Consider the following 21148-nt stretch of genomic DNA (forward strand, 5'->3'; position numbering starts at 1 on the left):
TTCAGACATAGGTTATGGCTACTGAGTGTAAAGGGTTGCTGAGATTTGACTATTATTAATACAAAAAGGTAAAGTAGCTCATCAGGGATTAGAATCAGGAAACCCGAATTATCCAAATACTGTCTACACTGAGAAAATTGCTAAGTCCAAATCTTCACTTCACTTTGGTCTGGTAGACCGTTTACTAAGCAATTTATATATGCATCATCTCACTTAAACCGTATCATAGCCCTGTGAGAGAGGGATTATAGATATTATTTCCATTTTGAGGTAAGGGAATTGAGATTCTGAGAATCTAACTGATTTGTCCATGACTATAAAGCTGCAAAGTTTCAAAATTGAAATTGAAGTACAGATCATGCTGATTCCAAGAATTCAAAATCCAGCATGATGGTCACTGTGCCATGCTGCCTAGATCTGGGCTGATTGGTGCTATTATTATAGAGTCCATTAGCTAGCAGAAAGTATGGATATCGTTGATGATTGTAGATCAAGAAACGAAGAGAGACAAAGGGAATGCTATATGGAAATTGACAAAATTATTCAGATACATAGACTATGAGAGCGTCTTGCAATCCAAAAATGAGCAATCTGGAAACTGAGTATTCTAGTCTCCCTACTGGCACAAAAGTCCTGTCAATACATAGTTGCTGAGGTGGACTGTGGGAACACACTAATGGAATGCTTCTCATAATCTTTACAATAGATACTAATGCCCACAGAAAAATCATCTGCAGGCAGTTATAACTGTTGGTGATAGCAAAAAAAATCACTGTATTCCAGAATCTGGTTTTTCACCTGTGATGGCAACTACCTAACACCAAATTGATTGATATAAATTTGCTATATTTAAACTACTGAAATCAGTTACATCATAGGTTATGTTCAATTTCAATCAAAATGACTATGTATGTCATCACACAGACAAGTCATACCTTCAAACAAACAAACAAAAAAGCAGAAAAACCGGCTGCTTTGATTGAACTAGAAAATGGTCATCATTAATTCAGAACTAGATAGTCTCAGAGGGGAAGGACGACCATTTCAAGGGACAGAAAAGCTCTGTGTACATACACACAGAAAAACTTTGCATTTCTTAAGAAAAAAAAATTCAGTAGATTCACATGGTGTTCAACTTAGCAATTTGGTTTCACACCTCACAAATGAGCTAATGTCGAAGCATTAAGAGACTTTTAGCTCCCTGAAAGAAAGAAACTGTGTGAATTCAAGGTATTACAACTAATTTAAAAATCAAGATGAAGTTAGTATGCACCATTATATTGAATTGGATACTAGAGAAGTAACCAAATTACCAGAGCATTTGCCTCTTAAATTTGCCTTTCCCCTCTCCCCAATGGGAGGTTAGCAATTATAACCTGTATCACTGCAGTACTTGCTTAAACTGAGAGGGCTTATTTTCAAATATTGTTGCATTTCATCTGGAATCACATTCTGGAATTTCTTTGAGGTCTGTTTCAGTAGCACCATCAAGCATAGTTCTTTGGGCTCTTCTGGACATTAAAAAATGTAATGGTCACTACTGCTCCTTACAATGACAATAGTGTTTTTTTTAAAGAATAGTAAACCTTAATTTCAAATGTACAGATGATTTTAGGGTCAATTTCATAGTATTTGTTAAGCGATATGCCAATAGCTAATATACTAGGAGAGAAGTAAAAATAGATCTACTCATTGACATGGATTGATTTTCTTTTTTTCTGTAAATAGAAACCGTCACTAGCAAACCCGTTGAAAACTAAGCCTATACTTGAATAACTGAACCAAGAATTTTTTTCCACTGAACTTTGTCTTTGTCTCAGATGTGATACACAGTACCTTGCAAGATAATCTATCTAATGTGGTAAAAAGCAGTTTCTTCTTAGAACCAATCATTATAAAAGTTATCTCCTGAGGTCTTTGATTTATGTGTATAGACCTTCCATTTGCATCCAAAATATGAACAAAGGACAGCAAGATTAGTGTTTTTAAGAAAATAGATTTTTAAGGTGAGGTGAAGCCAAGATGTATAAGTAAAGACAGGAGCTCACCTGAGAATATGCAAACTTCCCACCAAACAATTTTAAATTAATGCCTCTGTAGTAGCAGAACCAATAAAAAAGGACAGAGTGAAACAATTTTCCATCTTAAAACAACTTCAAAAGTTAGCAGGAAAGGTCTTTTTCACTGCGATGAGACTGGAGCACAGTACAGCACAGGTCACATTTCAACAAGCCAGCAACAGGCCTTGGAGGCAGATGAATCTTTAGTCATGACCTCTGGAGCTCTCAGCCCACAAATGGTAAAAAGGTAGGACAACTGCTCAGAAAGAGATTACAGAGGACCCTTTGATGATCCTGCATTGTTCATACATACCCCCAGGATGGAGTCCAGGATAAGGACTAGAGCTTGTGACTGCAATGGAGCAGAGATTTGGAACACAGGTCCAGGGTAGAAAAGAGTGTTTGTGGTTGCTTATAGAAAAGAGGATAGACCTGCAGAACAATGACCACACCACACTTTGGAAGAACCAAAAGATCTCCAGAACTAGTGCTGAAAACAGTAGCATAAGAAACCTGAAGTTTCTAACAGGGCCTCCTCTACCTTTGGAGCAAAGCCAATTTTTAACATAAATTTCAAAGTCAAAAAACAGGCTTGAAAAAATTAGCAAACAACAACAACAAAACACCCCAAATCTGACCATAGAAAGTTATTACAGGAACAAGGAAGATTAAGACACATGTTGAGAATAAGAAAATAGCGTCAAAACAGATAAATGCAAAGCCTCAGAGAAAATGTGAATTGGTCTGAGACTCCAAAACAAATCCTAGAAGAGTTCAAAGAGAATTTTAAAATGAAATGAAGAAAGAGAATAATTTGGAAAAGAAATGTTATATAAGAAAATAAGTAAAAAATAGAGTCAACAGTTGGTAAAGATGGCACAAAAATCCACTAAGGAAAATACCCTAAAAAGCAGAATTTCCCAAATGAAAAAGGTGGCACAAAAACTCATACAAAAAAAACAGAGAATTGGCTGAATGGAAGCTGATGATTCCATTAGACACCAAGAAACAGCAAAACAAAGTCAAAAGAATAAAAACATAGAAGAGAATATGAACTATCTCATTGGAAAAACAACTGAGCTGGAAAACAGATCCAGGAGAGATAATTTAAGAAGTACTGGGTTAACTGAAAGCCATGATAAGAAAAAAAAAATCATCAAGGAAAATTGCCCTGATATCTTAGAACCAGAAGTTGAATAGAAGTTGAAAACAATCCATCAGTCACCTCCTGAAAGAGATCCTAAAAAGGAAACTTCCAAGAAAAGCAGAGCCAAATTCCAAAGCTCCCAGGTCAAGAAGAAAATACTTCAAGCAGCCAGAAAGAACCAATTCTAATATCACGGAGCCAGGCAGTATAACACAAGATTTAGCAGCTTCTACATTACAGGATAGGAGGGTTTCAAATTTGATATTCTAGGGGGCAAAGGAGTTTAGGGTTACAACTAAGAATCACATACCCAGCAAAACTGAATTTAATCCTTCTGGGGGGAAAATGGATATTTAATGAAACAGAAGACTTTCAATATTCCTAATGAAAATTCAAGAGGTGGATAAAAAATTTGACTTTCAAATACACGATTCAAGAGAAGTATAAAAACTGTAAAAATGAAAGAGGAATCAATTGTGTACATTCAGGAAAAGGACTTATATGTCCAAAAATATTTACAGCAGCTTTTTTTCTGGGAGTAAAGAATTGGAAATTGAGGGATGCCCATGTTCAGGGGGAATGGCTAAATAAACTGTGATATGTGATTATGATGGAATACTATTGTGTTATTAAATATGATGGGCAGGATGCTCATTATTAGCTTAACTTTTATGAGCTAATGCAAAGTGAAATGTACTATGTACAAAGTTAAAGAAATATTTTAAGATGATCAGCTGTGAATGACATAACTTCTCAGCAATACAATAATCCAAGACAAATTAGAGGGATTTATGATGAAAAATGTTTCCTAAACACAGAGAAAGAATTGATGGTGTCTGAATACAGATTGAAGCAGAATTTTTAAAAATTTTCTTTATTTTTCTTGAGGGTTTTTTTGGTCTGTTTTCTTATATAACATGACTATTCCAGAAATGTTTTGCATGACTACACATTTATAATCTGTATCACACTGCTTGCATTTTCAATGTAAGGGTGAGGTGTGGGAAAGAAAGGGAGAGAATCTGGAACTCAAACTTTTTTAAATGGATGCTGGAATTGTTTTTACACATAACTGTAGAAAAAATAATAAAATTTAAAAATATAAAGTGTCCAGATTACCAGAAGAATAAATAGAATCCTTAAATAGCCCTATCTTAGAAAAAGAAATTGAACAAACCATCAATGAGCTCCGTAAGAAAAGAAAAACACAGCAAGATCATATAGATTCACAAGTGAATTCTAACAAACATTTAAAGAACAATTAATTCCAATACAATATAATTTGGAAAAATGAAGAACTCCTACCAAATTCCTTTTACATGATACCTAAACCATGAAGAGCAAAAACAAAGAAAGAAAACTATAGACTAATTTCCCTAATGAATACTGATGTAAATAAAAAAAAATACTAGCAAGAAGATTACAACAATATATCACAAATATCATCCACTATGACCATGTGGGATTAATACAGGAATGCAGAGCTGGTTCGAAATTAGAAAATTTAGCAGTATAATTGACCATGTGAATAATGAAACCGAGAAAAATCATATGACTAGCTCATGCTTTTTATCTTATAACTAGGGAAGAGTGGTATTTAAGTAACTCAGCTTAAATTAGTATGTCCAAGCCCAAGAAACATTCTCATTAATGGGAAGTATTAACACAGTCACAAACGGTATTTTCTCTTTAATATAGAATCACAAAATTTTGCCCAGTTATATCCCAATAAATCTGACAATCTAATTGAAATGGATATTTACAAAACTGTAATTGCCCAGCTTACCAGAAGAGGGAGAAGAAAAAAGAAATTGAACAAGCCATCAATGAGCTCCTTAAAAAAAAATCCCCAGGACCATGTGGATTCACAAGTGAATCCTACCAAAGATTTGAAGCACAATTTCAATACTATATTAAACTATCTGGAAATACAGACAAAGAAGGGGTCCTATTAGATTACTTTTATACCACATATACATGATGCTGATACCTAACACAAGAACAGCAAAAACAGAGAAAGAAAACTATTGACCAATCTCCCTAATGAATATTGATGGAAATTTTTATATAAAATTTTAGCAAGGAGATTATAGAAATATATCACAAAGATCACACACTATGATTAGGTGGAATTTATACCAGGAATGCAGGGCTGCCTCAACATTAGGAAATCTATCAGCATAATTGACCATATCAATGACAAAAATAAAAAGTATGTGATTATCTCAATAGACACAGAAAAAGCTTCTGACAAAAAACACTTATTCCTATTAACAAACTCTAGAAAGTAGAGGAATAAATATATCTTTTCTTAAAATAAGCAGTATTTATCTGAAACAAATAGAAAATATTATCTGTAATGGGGATAAGCTAGAAACTTTCCCGATAAGTTTAGGAGTGAAACAAGGATGTCCATTATCACCACTGTTATTCAATATTGCACTGGAAATGCTAGCTGTAACAATAAGAAAAGATAAAGAAATTGAATGAATTAGAATAAGCAGTGAGGAAAAAAAACTTTCATTCTTTACTGATGATGTGATAATATGTACATGGAGAATCAACTAAAAAACTAGTTGAAATAATTAACAAATTTAGCAAATTTGCAGATTATGCAATAAATCTACAAAATATACATCCTATATATTCTATATATTGCCAATAAAGTCTAGCAGCATGAATCAGAAAGAGAAATTCCATTTAAAGTAACTAGACATTATAAAATACTTGGGAATTAAACCAGAAAAAAAACCCAGAATTATATGAACACAATTATAAAACAGTTTTCACGCAAATAAAGTCAGATATAAATGGAAAAAATATCACTTGTTTGAGGTGAGTTGAGAAAATATAAAAAAACATAGTCTTACATAAATTAACATACTTATTCAGTCCCAAAGCAATCAAACCACCAAAAATTCATTTTATAGAACTAGAAAAAGTAATAGCAAAACTTATCTGGAACAACAAAAGATGAAGAATATCAAGACATTTAATGAAAAAAAAAGGCAAAAGATGATAGCTGTACCAGATCTCAAACAAAGAGGTAATCATTAAAACAATCTGATACTGGCTACAAATAAGAGGGGTGGGTCACAGTAGGATAGATTAGGTACACCATACATGGTACAAAACAAGCACACTAATTTTGTGTTTGACAAATACAAAGACCTAGACTTTTAGGAGAAGAACTCAGTATTTGACAAAAACTGCTGAGAAAACTAGAAAGTAGTTTGTCAAAAATCTAGACATAAACCAAAATCTCACACCATATTCCAAGATAAAGTCAAAATGGGTCCGTGATTTAGACATAAAGGATGCTATAATAAGCAAATAAGGGGAGCCTGTAATAGTTTCCCTTTCAGATCTATTAAGAAGGGGAGATTTTATTACTAAATGAGATAGAGAGCATTATAGAATATAAATGAATAATTTTAACTACAATTAGACTAAAAGGTTTTTGGACAACTGAAACCAATACTGCCAAGATTAGAAGGAAAGTGGAAAACTGGGGGGGGGGGGGGAATTACAGCAAGTTTTTCTGATAAAGGCTTCATCTCTTAAATACACAGAGAACTGAATTACATTTATAATAATACAAGTCATTCCACTATTGATAAATGTTCAAAGGATATGAACAAGTAGTTTTCAGAGGAAAAAAAATCAAAGCTATCTATAATCTTATGAAAAATGCTCTGAAACAGGACTGATTAGAGAAATGCAAATTAAAGCAACTCTGAGGTAACATCTCACACCTATCAGTTTGGATAATATGACAGAAAAGGAAAATGACAAATTTTGGAGACCACTGGGAAAACTGGGACATTTGTAATGAACTATTGGTGGAGTTGTAAACTGATTCAACTATTCTGGAGAGCAATTTGGAACTATGTCTAAAGGACTATAAGACTGTATATGAATGTGTGTGTGTGTGTGCCCGCGAGCCCTTTGATTCAGGAATACTACTATTACATCTCAAAAACATCAAAGAAAAGTAAAATGACCTATATATACAACAATATTTATAGCAGCTCCTTTTGTTGTAGCAAAGAATTGGAAATTGAAGAGATTCCCATCAATGGCTGAACAAGTTGTTATATGAGATTGTAATAGGATACTATTGTGCTAGAATAAATGATGAGCAAGATGCTTTCAGGAAAACCTGGAAATAACTTCAATGAACTCATGAAAAGAGAAAATTGTACATAGTAACACCTGTACTGAATGACTTAGATATTCTGATCTAATTCAACAATCCAAGACAATTCCAAAGGACTGATGATGAAAAATGTTATTCATCTCCAAAGGGAAAAAAAAAGATAGAGCTTTTTTGTTTTGTTTTGTTTTTTTTGCTTTGCTGAGGCAGTTGGGGGTCACACAGTTAGGAAGTGTTAAGTGTCTGAGGCCACATTTGAACTCAGGTCCTCCTGACTTTGGGACTGGTGCTCTATCCACTGCACCACCTAGATGCCCCTAAAAAAGAGAATATTGAAACAAAACATTGCTCAGGGCCACATGTATTGCTCAGGATTGCATTCTTAAAGCAACTAAGTCAAGCAATGCTCAGGTCCATTTGAAAATATATCAATTTCAGAGCAAAGTGTTCTGTTTGAAGCTGAAGGCAAAATCTATGTAGGGTAGGAGACAGGGCTATTAGCAGCACCCAGGCCATAGTAGGAGTTCAGAGAAACAGAAGTTAATACATTTTATCAATTAGATAGGTCTCTGTAGCAGATGAATTATAAATACTCTAATGGGGAAGAAGAAACAAGTATATCCTTTCAGAACCCTACTATCTCCAAGATTCCTGTAGAAAGTGAAATACAAAAAGGAGTGGTTTTGTTATTTTGGTGAAGAAGGAGACAGGGAAGGAGAGATATAATGGAGAGGAAATGAGGAGGAAAGGGAGAGACTCATTAGCTCACATGATAGGGATGCACGAGATAGAGAGGAAGAGTAGGAGCAATAGGCATCTCATGAACCACATTTTCATCTGAACCAAATAAGAAAAAGAAGAAGGGATGATAAATAAGAAAGGGAATGATAATGGAGAGTAGAGCTGGACTTCTTCAACTTTTTCCAATTGTAATCCCTTTTTACCAAAGATATATTTATATGACCTTGGGCATACAGGTATATAAAATAGATATGCAAATCAAACATTTGCTGAGAACAAATCATAATTTCACACACCCCACATTCAGTTGCGAGACCCCTTATGGAGTTATGAACCACAGTTTAAGAAGCTAGGGAATAGAAGACTTAAACCACATCATTGGTAACACAGGAAAATTGCTATCATGGGAAAATGCTTCTATCCTCATTAATATCCTCATGAACTGGTCTGGGTAGGGGCCAAGATTTACATAGGTGGTAACCCAGAAATTGTTTAGAAGAGGGAACTCAAAGTTGGAACTTTAGAAACCTTCGTTCCATGAGGAGAACCAAGAGGCTAAAGAAGGAATAAATAAAAATGTATTGAGGTCATAAATCAAAGAATAAAAGTTCAGAATAAACAAAAAAGAAGAGAATTAATTGGAAATATATAAAGAAATCCTTCTTAGAAAAAGACACGAAGGGGTAGGGGAAGAAGGCTATTAAGAATTAGATCAATTAACTAACAGATTGAAACTTGGAAAAGAGTCGACAAATGGGATATGGGAGGGAGGAGATTGTGGGAATAAGGGAGATTTAAAATAGATTAACCAAAACTAAACTAATCATAAAAATAAAATATTCCATCTCCTGAATCCAGGTACTTTCACTGCCTATGTCCCATGGTGGAATGGGAAATTTCTATCTCCTGGCTTCTTTGCATTCTTCAAGTCCCAGCAAAAATTCTATCTCTTACAAGAAGTCTTTTCTTGATTTCCATTAATTCTCCTGCCATCCCTCTGGTGATTAGCTCCAATTTTATCAGGTCTATAGCTTGTTTGCATATAGTTGTTTGATACCGCCTCCCCCGTTAAACTCTGAGCTCAAGAACAGGACCTGGGTTTTTTTTTTTTTTTTTTTTTTTTTTTTTTTTTTTTTTTTTTTTTAATCTTTCTTCTTTGTATTGCCTGTCCTAAGCACAGTCTCTGGCACATAGTGGGTACTTAATAAATGTTTACTGACTGGCTGAGTACAGCATAAGAGAAGAAGGGAAACAAACAAACAAAAAATTCTAGTTAAAAATAATCCTAGAGATATTAATGGAGTAAAACATAAACCTAACTAATCCATCCAGTAAAATGAAAGAGAAGGAAAGACTGGATAAAAAACCCTCCAAACGATTATTTATAAGAAACATGAAAAAAAGGAAAAAATACACTGAGAATAAAAATGACAGGCTAGAATAAAATATACTATACTTCAGGTGACTCCAAAGAGCAAGAATGGAAAACACAGTATCAGACAAAACAAAAAGTCTGAATGTAAAGAGATAAACAAGAAAATTCAATAAACTAAAAGGAACTAGGGACAATAAATCAATATCAATATCAAAATTTTATGCTATAAATGTCATGGCATCTAAATTCATAAAGGAAGAATTAAATAAATCACAAAAAGATATCAATAGTGACTCAATGATAGGAGGAAATTGAATATACCTCTCTCACAATTGAACCAATCCATCAGAAAAATAAACAAAAGAGAAATATAGAATTGAGTGAAATACTGGAAAAATTAGAGTTAAAAGACTTATGGTACATTCTGATGGATCCACTACATAATACACATATTTCTCAGGTTCACATGATACTTTTTATAAAAAGTGACCATGTATTAAGAGAGAAGCATCGTTAATAAACATAAGACCAGAAATATTAAATGTATCTTTTAGAGGCCATAAAATAACCAAAATAATAGTCATTTATGGGAGCAAAAATTTTAAAAAGACACATCTAAAAGGAGACACCATTATCATCACTAACATTTATATAGTGCCTACTATGTACCAGGCAGGAATTGTGGTAAGTGTGTTGTTATTATTATCTCATTTGATTCTGACAACAGCCCTGCAGTATTATCATTATCCTCATTTTACATATGAGGAAACCAAGGCAAACTTATTATTTACGAAGTGACTTATTATCCTGGGTCACACAGTTAATCAGTATCTTAGGCTGTACTCCAGGCCAAGTGCTCTATCTACTGTGCTGCCTAGACTTAATAATGAAATCCTAACTAATGAATGGATCAGAGTAAAATAATTACTGGGTCGGAGAGAAATCACAGAAATTCCAGAATGAATAATTATGTGAAAGACAATAATGAGGCTTAGACAACATACCAAATTTTTTGAGATCCAACTAAAATTGTCCAAAGAGGAAAAAAATTCCAATTATCCCAAATATCCCTAAAAAGAAATATTAGCAAAATAGAAAAGGAGGAGAATAGTAAACTGAATTTCACAGTTTTAAACACAAAATTTCACAAAATTTAACAGCTAACAACTAGTAAGGCACGAATCATTAGAAATGGCAAAATTTTTAAAATTAGAGGATAAATGAATTATAAACCAAAGAGGCTATCTATGGATCTAACAAACCAAGCCAAAACTGCAAAACCCTTAGCCAGACTTACTAAAAAGGGACAATAAAATCAACTACATAAATGGTTAACAAGGTGAAATCACAATAAAACCAGAAGAAACAACAAAAGTTATTGGAAGCTGCTATATGTTTAGTTATATCCCAACAAAACTAACACTCTAAAAGAAATTGATTATTTTTGAAAATATAAAATGCCCGCTGCAAGTAGAAATAGACAGCAGAACTATAATAGTGGGGGATCTCAACCTTGCTCTCGCAGAACTAGATAAATCAAACCACAAAATAAATAAGAACTTAAGGAGGTAAATTAAATTTTAGAAAAGTTAGATATGACAGATCTTTGGAGAAAATTGAATGGAGACAGAAAGGAGTATGCTTTTTGTCTTGGTGGTTCATGATACCTATACAAAAATTGACCATATATTAGAGCATAAAGACCACAAAATCAAATGCACAAAGGCAAAAATAGTAAATGCATTTTTTTTCAGATCATCATGCAATAAAAATTACATTCAATAGAAGGCCAGGGGAAAATAGACCAAAAATTAATTGGAAACTAAATAATTTAAACCTAAAGAATGAGGGGGTGAAACATATTATAATATGTTCAATAATTTCATCCAAGAGAATGACAATAACGAGACAACATACCAAAATTTGTGGGATTCAGCCAAAGTGGTTATTAGGGGAAATTTTGTATTTCTAGAAGTTTAAATGCATAAAATAGAAAAGAGATGATCAGTGAATTGGGCATGCAACAAAAAAGCTAGAAAAAAACAACAAATTAAAAACCTCTGATTAAATACCACATTTGAAATTCTGAAAATAAAAGGGGAGATTGATAAAATTGAAAGTAAGAAAACTATTGAATTAATAAATAAAACTAAGAGATGGTTTTATGAAAAAAAAACAACAGAGATAAACCTTTAGTTAGTTTGATTAGAAAAGGGAAAGAGGAAAATCAAATTATAAGTCTCAAAAATGAAAAGGGAGAACTTTCCACTAATGAAGAGAAAATTAGAGCAATAACTAGGAGTTATTTTGCCCAACTATATATCAGTAAATTTGATAATGTAAGTGAAATGGAGGAATACCTACAAAAATATGGATTGCCCAGATTAACAGAAGAGGAAATAAATTACTTAAATAGTCCCATTTTAGAAAAAGAAACAGAACAAGCTATTAATCAACTCCTTAAAGAAAAATCTCCAGGGTCAGATGGATTTACATGTGAATTCTACCAAATATCTAAAGAACAGGAAATTCCAATACTATGCAAACTATCTGGAAAAAATAGGGAAAGAAAGAGTCCTCCCAAATTCCTTTTATGACACAGATATGGTACTGAGACCTAATCCAGGTAGAGTGAAAAGAGAGAAAGAAAATTAGACTAATTTCCCTAATGAATATTGATGCAAAAATCTTAAATAAATTATTACCAAAGAGATTACAGAAAATCATCCCCAGGAGAATACACCATGACCAAGTAGGATTTATACCAGGAATGCAGGGCTGGTTCAATATTAGGAAAACTATTAGCATAATTCACTATATTGATAACCAAACTAAGAGAAATCATATGGTTATCTCAAAAGATACAGAAAAAGCATTTGATAAAATCCAACACTCATTCCTATTAAAGAATAAATGGAGTTTTCCTTAAAATGATCAGTAGCATCTATTTAAAACCATCAGCAAGGACAAACTAGAACCATTTCCAATAAGATCAGGGGGGAAACCGGGTGACCCACTATTACCATTAATATTCAGTATTGCATTGGAAATGTTAGCTTTGGCAATAAGAAAAGAAAAAGAGATTAAAGGAAAATACAAAATGCCAAAATTAATATAATACTTAACAAAACTTAAATACTAGAATTTCAGAAGAAGAAATAGAACAAATTGTAAACAAATAATAGAAGGTACCTTTCTGGATAGATTGACAGAAGAATTCTATCAAACTTTTCGAGATGAATGAATATTGAAACTATACAAATTATTCTCAAAAACTAAGAAAAAAATCATTCTGCTAACATTCTTTTATAAGGCAAATATAATTCTAATATCTATAGTGGAGAAAAATAAACCAAAACAAGAGAATCACAAACCACTATCATTAATAAATATCATATGAATTTCAAATAAAATTCAGTCCAAAAGTATTACAACATTCATTGAAGAAACAATTAACTATGACCAAGATCAATTCATACCAGTATACAAGGAAGGACGGTTCAACATTAGGAAGACGCAATATAATGGAAGGTTAAAAACAAACACACCCCCAACCAAATGAATATCTGGAGATGTAAAAAAAAAAAAAAAAACTTAGAAAATTTAACTCATATAATTTTTTAAATCCTACAAAATATAGACTGAGAAGCATAGTAAAAAATATTCTATCATAAATGTGCTCTATATCTTCCTCTATTTTCTCTATCTTTGCTCTCTACCTGCCCCAAGTTTCTTCCCAGTCCAGCCTGTCATTCACTTACTTACCAAAGTGATCCTTCTAAATAAATAGTCTGAGTGCATCACCCAGTCCCCCACTCAATAAAAAAGAGAGAGTCTCCTTATTACTTCTAGGATCAAACAGAAAATCTTGTTTGGCTTCATAACTTAACCCCTCCACTACCTTTCCAATCTTCTTCTATCCACTCCATAATCTGTTAGCAGCGACCTTATTGTTCTTCATACAGTCTATTCCCTTAACTTCATATATTTTCACTAGTTGCCCTTCATGTCTGAAAGGCTGTTAACTTCTTTAACTTCTCTTCCTGGCTTTCCTCAAGTCTCAGCTAAAAATCTACTTTCTACAAAATTTTCTCCCTAATGTATGCGTGTGTATGCATATACCCTCAATTAAAATATGAGCTCCTTGAAAGACCTGCTTTTGCCTCTTTTTGTAATCCCAGCTCTTAGCTCAGAGCCTGCAATATAAAACTTAATAAATTCTTGTTGAATAACTGACCAAAGGCAAGCAGCCTATAAAATGGAAACACACCAGGAATACCGATGTCCTCCCCTGTGCTGCTTTTTGAAATAATAATAGCAATGCTAGCAATCATAATAAGATAAGTAAATTAAAGATTAAATAATGAAAAAGATGAGGCAAAAGTATTCTTACTAACAAGACAGTTTTGCTTAGAAAATACCAAGGACTCATCAACCAAAGTGAGAAAAGAGTTGTGAGCCACAAAATAAATTCACAAAAATCAACAGTTTATAAATAATAATTAACATGATAATGTCAATCAAAACATCTACAAAAATGTACAAAATATTTAGGAGTCACTTTACCCAAGTCAATTTATATTTTAATGCTTTACCAATCAAACTGCCAACAAGATAGTCTATGGTATTAAAATTATAACAAACTTCACTGGGAGGAGGAGAAACAGTTCTAGAATATCAAGGGAATAAAGAAAAAATAGAAATGAAGGGAAAATGGCACATCAAGATCTCAAATTATATTATAAAGTAGCCTTCATCAAAACCATTTGGTACTGGTTTAAAAAAAAAAAGTAGATCACTAGAACAAAGAAGAATTAGAAACAATTGAACTGGATAACCCAGTGTTTGATAAATCATCAAACATAATTTGCAGTGAAATCATTTTTAGATCATACCTTCTAGGAAAACTGGAAAGTAGTCTGGCATAACATGTTTAGACCAACCTCTTATGGACATATGACCTGAATATAAAGCGCATATCATTAAAAAATTGGAGGTAAAGCTTATCATATACCTTTCACAACTACAGGTAGGGGATAAATTCTTAACCAAATAAGGGATATATACATAGACAACTAACAAATATTTCAAACCAAAAATCATTCCCCAATGAAGAAGTGGTTAAAGAATATGAACAAACAGTTCTCAAAAGGAGAATTGCAGGCTATTAATGATTACATGGATGAATGAGCCAAATCCCTAAAAATAAAAGATAGGCAAATCAGACGCATGCTTCCTGTTTCACCTCCCACCCAGCAAAATTGTAGCCAAAATGACAAAAGAAGAGAACAGTTGATGTTGGAGGGGCTGAAGGAAGGCAATATTTTTGGAGTTTTGAATTAGGACAACTGTTCTGGAAAACAAATAAAGTGGCAGGAGATAGTGGCCAGGACCCTATAGATTCCACTCCAAAAAAAGACAGGCCCATAGCAACCAAAGTATTTTTGGCAGCACTTGCTGAAGTAGCACACAACCAAAAAGCAAATAAATTCCATTGATTATGGAATGGAATAACATTCGGCTATGAAAAACAAGGAACATGATGAATTTGGAGACTCGGGCTAACTTGCATGAGCTGATCAGAAGTGAAAGCCAACAGAGCTAGGGAAAAATGTGTACAATGACTATAACTATGTAGATGGAAAAGAACAACTGTTAAAACATCCACAATTAATGCTGTAAAATTATAAAGAAGAAACTTAAGCTCCAAAAATGAGAGACGAGAAGATACCTCCCCCTGCTGCTTTATAAAGGGAGGCATCCATGGATATGGAACACTGCAGATTTTGGCAGACTCGGAGGATGTCTTGCTCACTTTGGCTGATTTCCCCCTCTTTTTTCTCTTTTAAGATCTCTTTCAAAAATGCATTGTTCTAAGTGCTAGCTCTCTGGGTGGGGAGAGATGGAGGGATACAAGATGAAAGCTAAGTGCTATAAAAACAAAAGATATCTAAAAAATTATTTTCAAAAATGCAAACAGAAACACTTCTGAGAATTAATGGTATTCAGCAAATTGGCAAAAGGGTAGAAAAGTTGGCAATAATGAACAATGGACAGGTCCTTTGGTTCCATCCGGCTGGTGAAGCTAAGAACTGGCCCAACCATTCTGGAGAACAATTTGGAATTAGGTTAATAAAAAAGTGACTGAAATGTCCATATCTTTTTGCCCAGAGATTATCCTGTTAGGCATATACTCTATTGAGACCCAACGCAGAAATAAATGTCTCCTATACACCCAAATTTTCATAGCAGCAGGTTTTGTGGTGACTAACAACTGGAAACAAGATAGGGGTACTCAATAGGAGAATAACTAAACAAACTGTGGTCCGTGAATGTAACTGTATAATTGTTACTTCACTGTAAATAAGGAATATTAAGAAGAGGTTTTTTAGCATTCAGTGCAGCGAAGCAAATAGACTCAGTAAAAGAATTCATACAGTGACTTCAAACATAGACATGACAAAAAGAATTGGCCAAACTTTACCTGAAAGGAGAGCTGAGGAGATGCATCTTCTTGCCTTCTTTGCAGAGGTGAGGGGCTAAGGCTGCGAAATACGTATTGTTCAGTCAGAGGTGGTTTATACATCTGTGGGTTTGGCTGAACCCCTTGGCAACCCATCCCACCCATCTTTAAATCTTGTTTTAATGGATGATTCACTACCTGAGGTGAGGGCTAGGGGAGTAAGAGAAAGCACACATTCAGAAATGAAGGCAATGTAAAAAGATAGCTCCTGGGAGAAACAAATCTAAACACTTAACAGAAATTATAGCTCAGCCTAAGTTTTAGCATCAATAGAGGCATATGCTCTAATAGGGTAGAGTCTTAGACTAAAACGCAAGAGACCTTCATTTCGGGCACAATGCTATTAACTCTGTAACTTGGTGATGCCATGTTTTTGCCCTCCCCATGCTGGCATTGCCACCTTCCAGTTATGGATGCGAATAACCTGCCTCAGTAGATAGAGTGGGAGAGTTACCTGCTGGAAAGTGTCCCCAAATTCCACATGCTGTTCAGATACCTCTCTCCTAGTGCGGTTGAGATCTCTTGTTCCCATATGGCTTAATGTCTGAATCCTGACCATAGGAAATCTGGCCCTTCCTTCTACCATTTGAATTCAGTTACTACTTTATTCCTTTTCTCTCCTGTTTTCTTTCTTCAATGCATCCTCCAATGCCTTTCCATGGCATCCTGTGACCTCATGCTCTCAGTAAAGGACCTAATTTTTTACAGTACCAGGGAGATGTAGGGCATTTACCAAGTACTCCATTTCCCCCCTTTTATCCATTTCATATTCCTTGACATCAGTATTTACTATTTCCTCCACCTCTTTCTCCCAAGAGGAGAGGCTGCCTTCTTCCCAACAAGGCCAATCATTTTACATGTAACCTTCATCACATCCATTCCCTTCTCAAATGTTTCTCTAATCCATCATTCACTTCCCCCCGTAATCCTCCCATCTTCATTCTCTCCTTATTTACTGGCTAATTTGCCCATCTTCTATGCCCTTAATTGTTTTTAAGGACAAAAGAAAAAATAAGTAGCAACGAACAAAAAACAAATTGCAAGACAACTTTCAAGAAATACTTTATTTAAACTTTGAAGAGATATCGACTCAATAGTAAATTAGCAAAGCATTTCTTTCTTTTTGAAAGTATCTTTCTTACATCAAACGACTTTCAGTTTCAAAATCAAAACAAAATCCCAGATCATATAGATGTTCACAGTACTTACATTTATCTAAACAACTTGCACATATGTTCAGTTCTAAGATGTTAACTGAATTTCTGGGACAAACATATTGCTTTTCTTTTTTAAATCAAAGACATTAGAGTTAATGCAGAATCCTAAAGATAATGTAGTAGTCACTAAGTTTTTCTTAAATCTTCACTTTAAATGCTGTTATTTCTAGCACAGTAAGCAGGCACAGTCTTTCATATGCTTAAAACTGAAATCTTTGGTTGCTACCCTGTCGGCTGGCTTGCACATTGAAGTCAACGATTTTAAGAATGTTTACATTTACAACTTTGAAACATCAAGGAGGGTAAATACCCTAAGAGTGCACATTTCTGAGCATTTACAATTATAACAACTGTAGTTGAAAACTTTATGCTATACTTCTGAAACAAGATCTCAAAACAGTACAGTTCAAAATAAAAAATATCAAAAAATTGTCATATGCACAATTTTCCACCATCTGTACGTCAAACATTTAGTTTACTTTTCACTAGAAAAAAAAATGCAATAGAAAACTAGAACCATGTTTCACTATCTTGATATTAACATTTATAGTTATTGTAATATTAACAATTAACAATGGCTAGTACTCATCACTAATGCTGACCAGTCAATTTTTGTGGAATTTAAGTAAATTTTTAACAAATAAATGGTTGCTCACAACTGTTTGGCCAGTATATCTATCGACTAAGTGCTCTGGATGTGGAGAATCACTCATTTAGCTCTGGGCCATCTTCTTCATCTCTTGCTGCCTGGCAGATCTTCTGGTCACTCTTCTTGGTCTGGTATTTTTGGGTGCTGGAGGAGGAGGTGGCTGTGTCTTCTGACCCTGATCAGAAGAAGAGGCTGCCTGCTCCTGCTCTGCTTTCTGCTTTAACAGTGTCCAATCAAACATGAAGTCGTACTTGTAGTCAAGGCTTCTGAACAGGATACGGAATAGCTGCCTGAGGTACAAGTAATCGGGTGCTTCTTCAAAGCGAAGGCCACGGCAATAATTAAGATACATGGCAAATTCTGACGGAAAACCCTGACACAGAACATCAACGGGGATGGACATCTTCTTCTCAATGATTTTCTCATACTTTTGCTTTTTGGTTGCAGCCTTTATCCCCTGCCAGGGCAGGATGCTCTTGTTGAAATACATCAGGACGTAACCAAGGGACTCCACGTCATCCCGACGGCTCTGCTCAATGCCAAGGTGCGCATTGATGCTGGCATACCGGGCAGTGCCAGTGAAATTCTTATCTTCCCTGTAGGGTATATGTTGCTTGGTTCTGTTATCTCGGTACCGTTTGGCCAAACCAAAATCAATGAGATATAACTGGTTTAACCCTGAAAAAGATGGGTCCTGAGACCTATTAGCAACTGCTGCCCCACCTCTTTTTCTCTTTCCCCCTGAATAACCGCCCCTAGTATTACGAGGACGCGCAATACCCATCAAGAAATTATCTGGTTTAATATCTCTGTGGATAAAGCTCTTGGTGTGCACATATTCGATTCTGGTAATCATCTGGTCGGCCAACATCAGCACGGTTTTCAAAGTGAACTTCCGGGAACAGAAATTGAAGAGGTCTTCAAGACTGGGCCCAAGCAGATCCATGACAAGGATATTATATTCTTTCTCCTGACCATACCAACGGGTTCGGGGAATGCCCATCCCACCTTGCAGAAGCTTATACAGTCGGCTCTCATACAGCAGTTGGGGGTGCCTGGCCTTCTGAGATTCCAGCTTCACGGCCAATTCTTCATTATTGGTGATATTGATGGCCAGATAGATGTCGCCAAAGGACCCCGCCCCGATTTTCCGGATCAGCTTATACTTCCCTCCCACAATGAATTCAGAGCTAAGGATATTACTACTGCTGCTGCTGCTGCTACTAGCCATTCTGCGAGCCTGTGGCGAGGGGGAACCTCGGAGCTACTGAATAGGAGACGGAACAGGGCAAGACTCACGCACTAGGCCTGAGTTTACACAAACCAATGACCGACAGGGGCACTGAGTATAAAACAGGAGTCAAGATAATACCAATGAGACCTGAAAACACCAATGCTTCCTGACAATTCTAACGAGTCCCGCCAACACCAGTGAGACTCGATAACACCAGTAAGTCCCGAGACCCCTGGATACCCGATGCGACGGCCAACAGCAAGCTCTGGCTGCTCTCTGCTGCAGATCAGGGATGGTTCAAGGTCCCAAGGCTTCCACGACTTTGACCACGTTGCCAATTCAAAGCGAGAGCCCCAGCTGCAAGATAGATAGAGAATAGTAGGTGGCGCTGTAGTAACACTTCCTCCCACCAACAGCTCCCACTGAATATATAAAAATCATTCCACCGGCTCTACTGGCTTCCTACAGAAATTTCAAAACCCGTCCCCCAGACTATAATCCTCACTAACTATTAGCCTTTATATCCCCTTCTTTTCATGGCTACATTCCTTGAAAAATCTGTCTGATGCCTCTGATTTCCTCTCCTCTCCCTAACTCTACAATCTGGCTTCTGTCTTCATTTATAAAATTCAATTTTATTTTCAATTTACATTTCTCCCCTTCCCTTCCCTTCCCAATTTCCCCACCCAATGAGAAGGCAGAAAATAATATGAAACCCATACAAATATATATATGGTTATGCAAAACAAAATCCCTCAGTAGCCCTGTAGAAAGAAAAAAAAAAACCAAGAAAAAGAAAATGTGTTTCAGTCTGTACTAGGAGTCCATCATTTCTCTCTCTGGAGGTGCTTTTAATATGTATCATCATGAGTTCTTTGGAAATGTCATCGATCATTGTACTGATCAGTTATTAAGTCTTTCACAGTTGGTTATCTTTGCTGTTCCTGTATAAATTGTTCTCCTGATTCTACTCCCTTCACTCTGCATTAGTTCTTACAAGTCTTCCCAGGCTTTTCAAAAAACATTCCCTTCATCATTTCTCACCCTACGATAGGAGTCCTATCACAATCATAATAGCCCAACTTGGCCACCAGTCCCCAAATGATGACCGTCACCTCAGTTGCCAATTCTTTGCTTCTGCACAAAGAGCTAGTATAAATATTTTGGCACATATGGGTCCTTATTAAGCTTTTTCTTTGATCCCTTTGGGGTATAGACCTAGTAGTGGTATCGCTGACTTCCAAATAGTTTTCCAGAACAGTCAGCACCATCAACCATATTATTAGTGTTCCTATCTACCCACTGAGTGTTCCTATCTCTCCTAACTGCCTGTTTTTGTTAATATCGGATAAACAAACATTGTAATCCTTGCCCTACAGAATATAAACACCTAATCTAAATTTGAGCTCAACTTAATTGAATGTTTTTTACATATGTAGTCACAGACAAGGGGCAGGAAGAATGGGACGGGACTGTGCATGGCATTAGGTAAGTGGACACAATAGTTTTATTGAGTATCTGAAACCCTAAATGGTTTGAAATGCATGTCTGACAATTTCCACCTATTGATGGATAGTGACTGATGAACTTCCTTATTCTCTGCAGCCCAGAAGGACTGGGTATGTTAGGCTTGTTTGAATCACAAAGATGAGAAAGCTTCTAATTCTCTGAAAACTTCCTGAGGAGGAAGGTCTTAGTAATTCTCAGGACTTAGCATCTAGATGGTTGCTAATCAAAGCTGGAAATGGGTTATGAATAATAATAACAATAATAATAACTAATGTTTATACACAGTATTTTCAACAGCCCTGAGGGATAGGCAACGATAGGTATTATTCCCATGTTACAGAAGATAGTTAAGGCTCAGAAAGAAGAAATTAACTGCCTAGCGTCACAGAGATAGTGAGTGTTAAAATTAGGATTTGAACCCAGTTCGTCCTGATGGCCGGTTCATCATTTTATATACTATGTCACACACAGAAGCTTGAGCTCTCTCTGATGGCACTTAAAAATATTCTGAAGGCTCACTCCCTCATTCCCCTCTGT

General features: G+C 35.2%; 1 pseudogene; it reads right to left on the reverse strand.

The window, feature by feature from the left end:
* Positions 1 to 17057: 17057 nt before the first annotated feature.
* LOC100921119 overlaps positions 17058 to 21148 on the reverse strand; it is a 99677-nt pseudogene continuing 95586 nt past the window's right edge.

Source organism: Sarcophilus harrisii, chromosome X (assembly GCF_902635505.1).
Source record: "Sarcophilus harrisii chromosome X, mSarHar1.11, whole genome shotgun sequence".
NCBI classification, from domain to species: domain Eukaryota; kingdom Metazoa; phylum Chordata; class Mammalia; order Dasyuromorphia; family Dasyuridae; genus Sarcophilus; species Sarcophilus harrisii.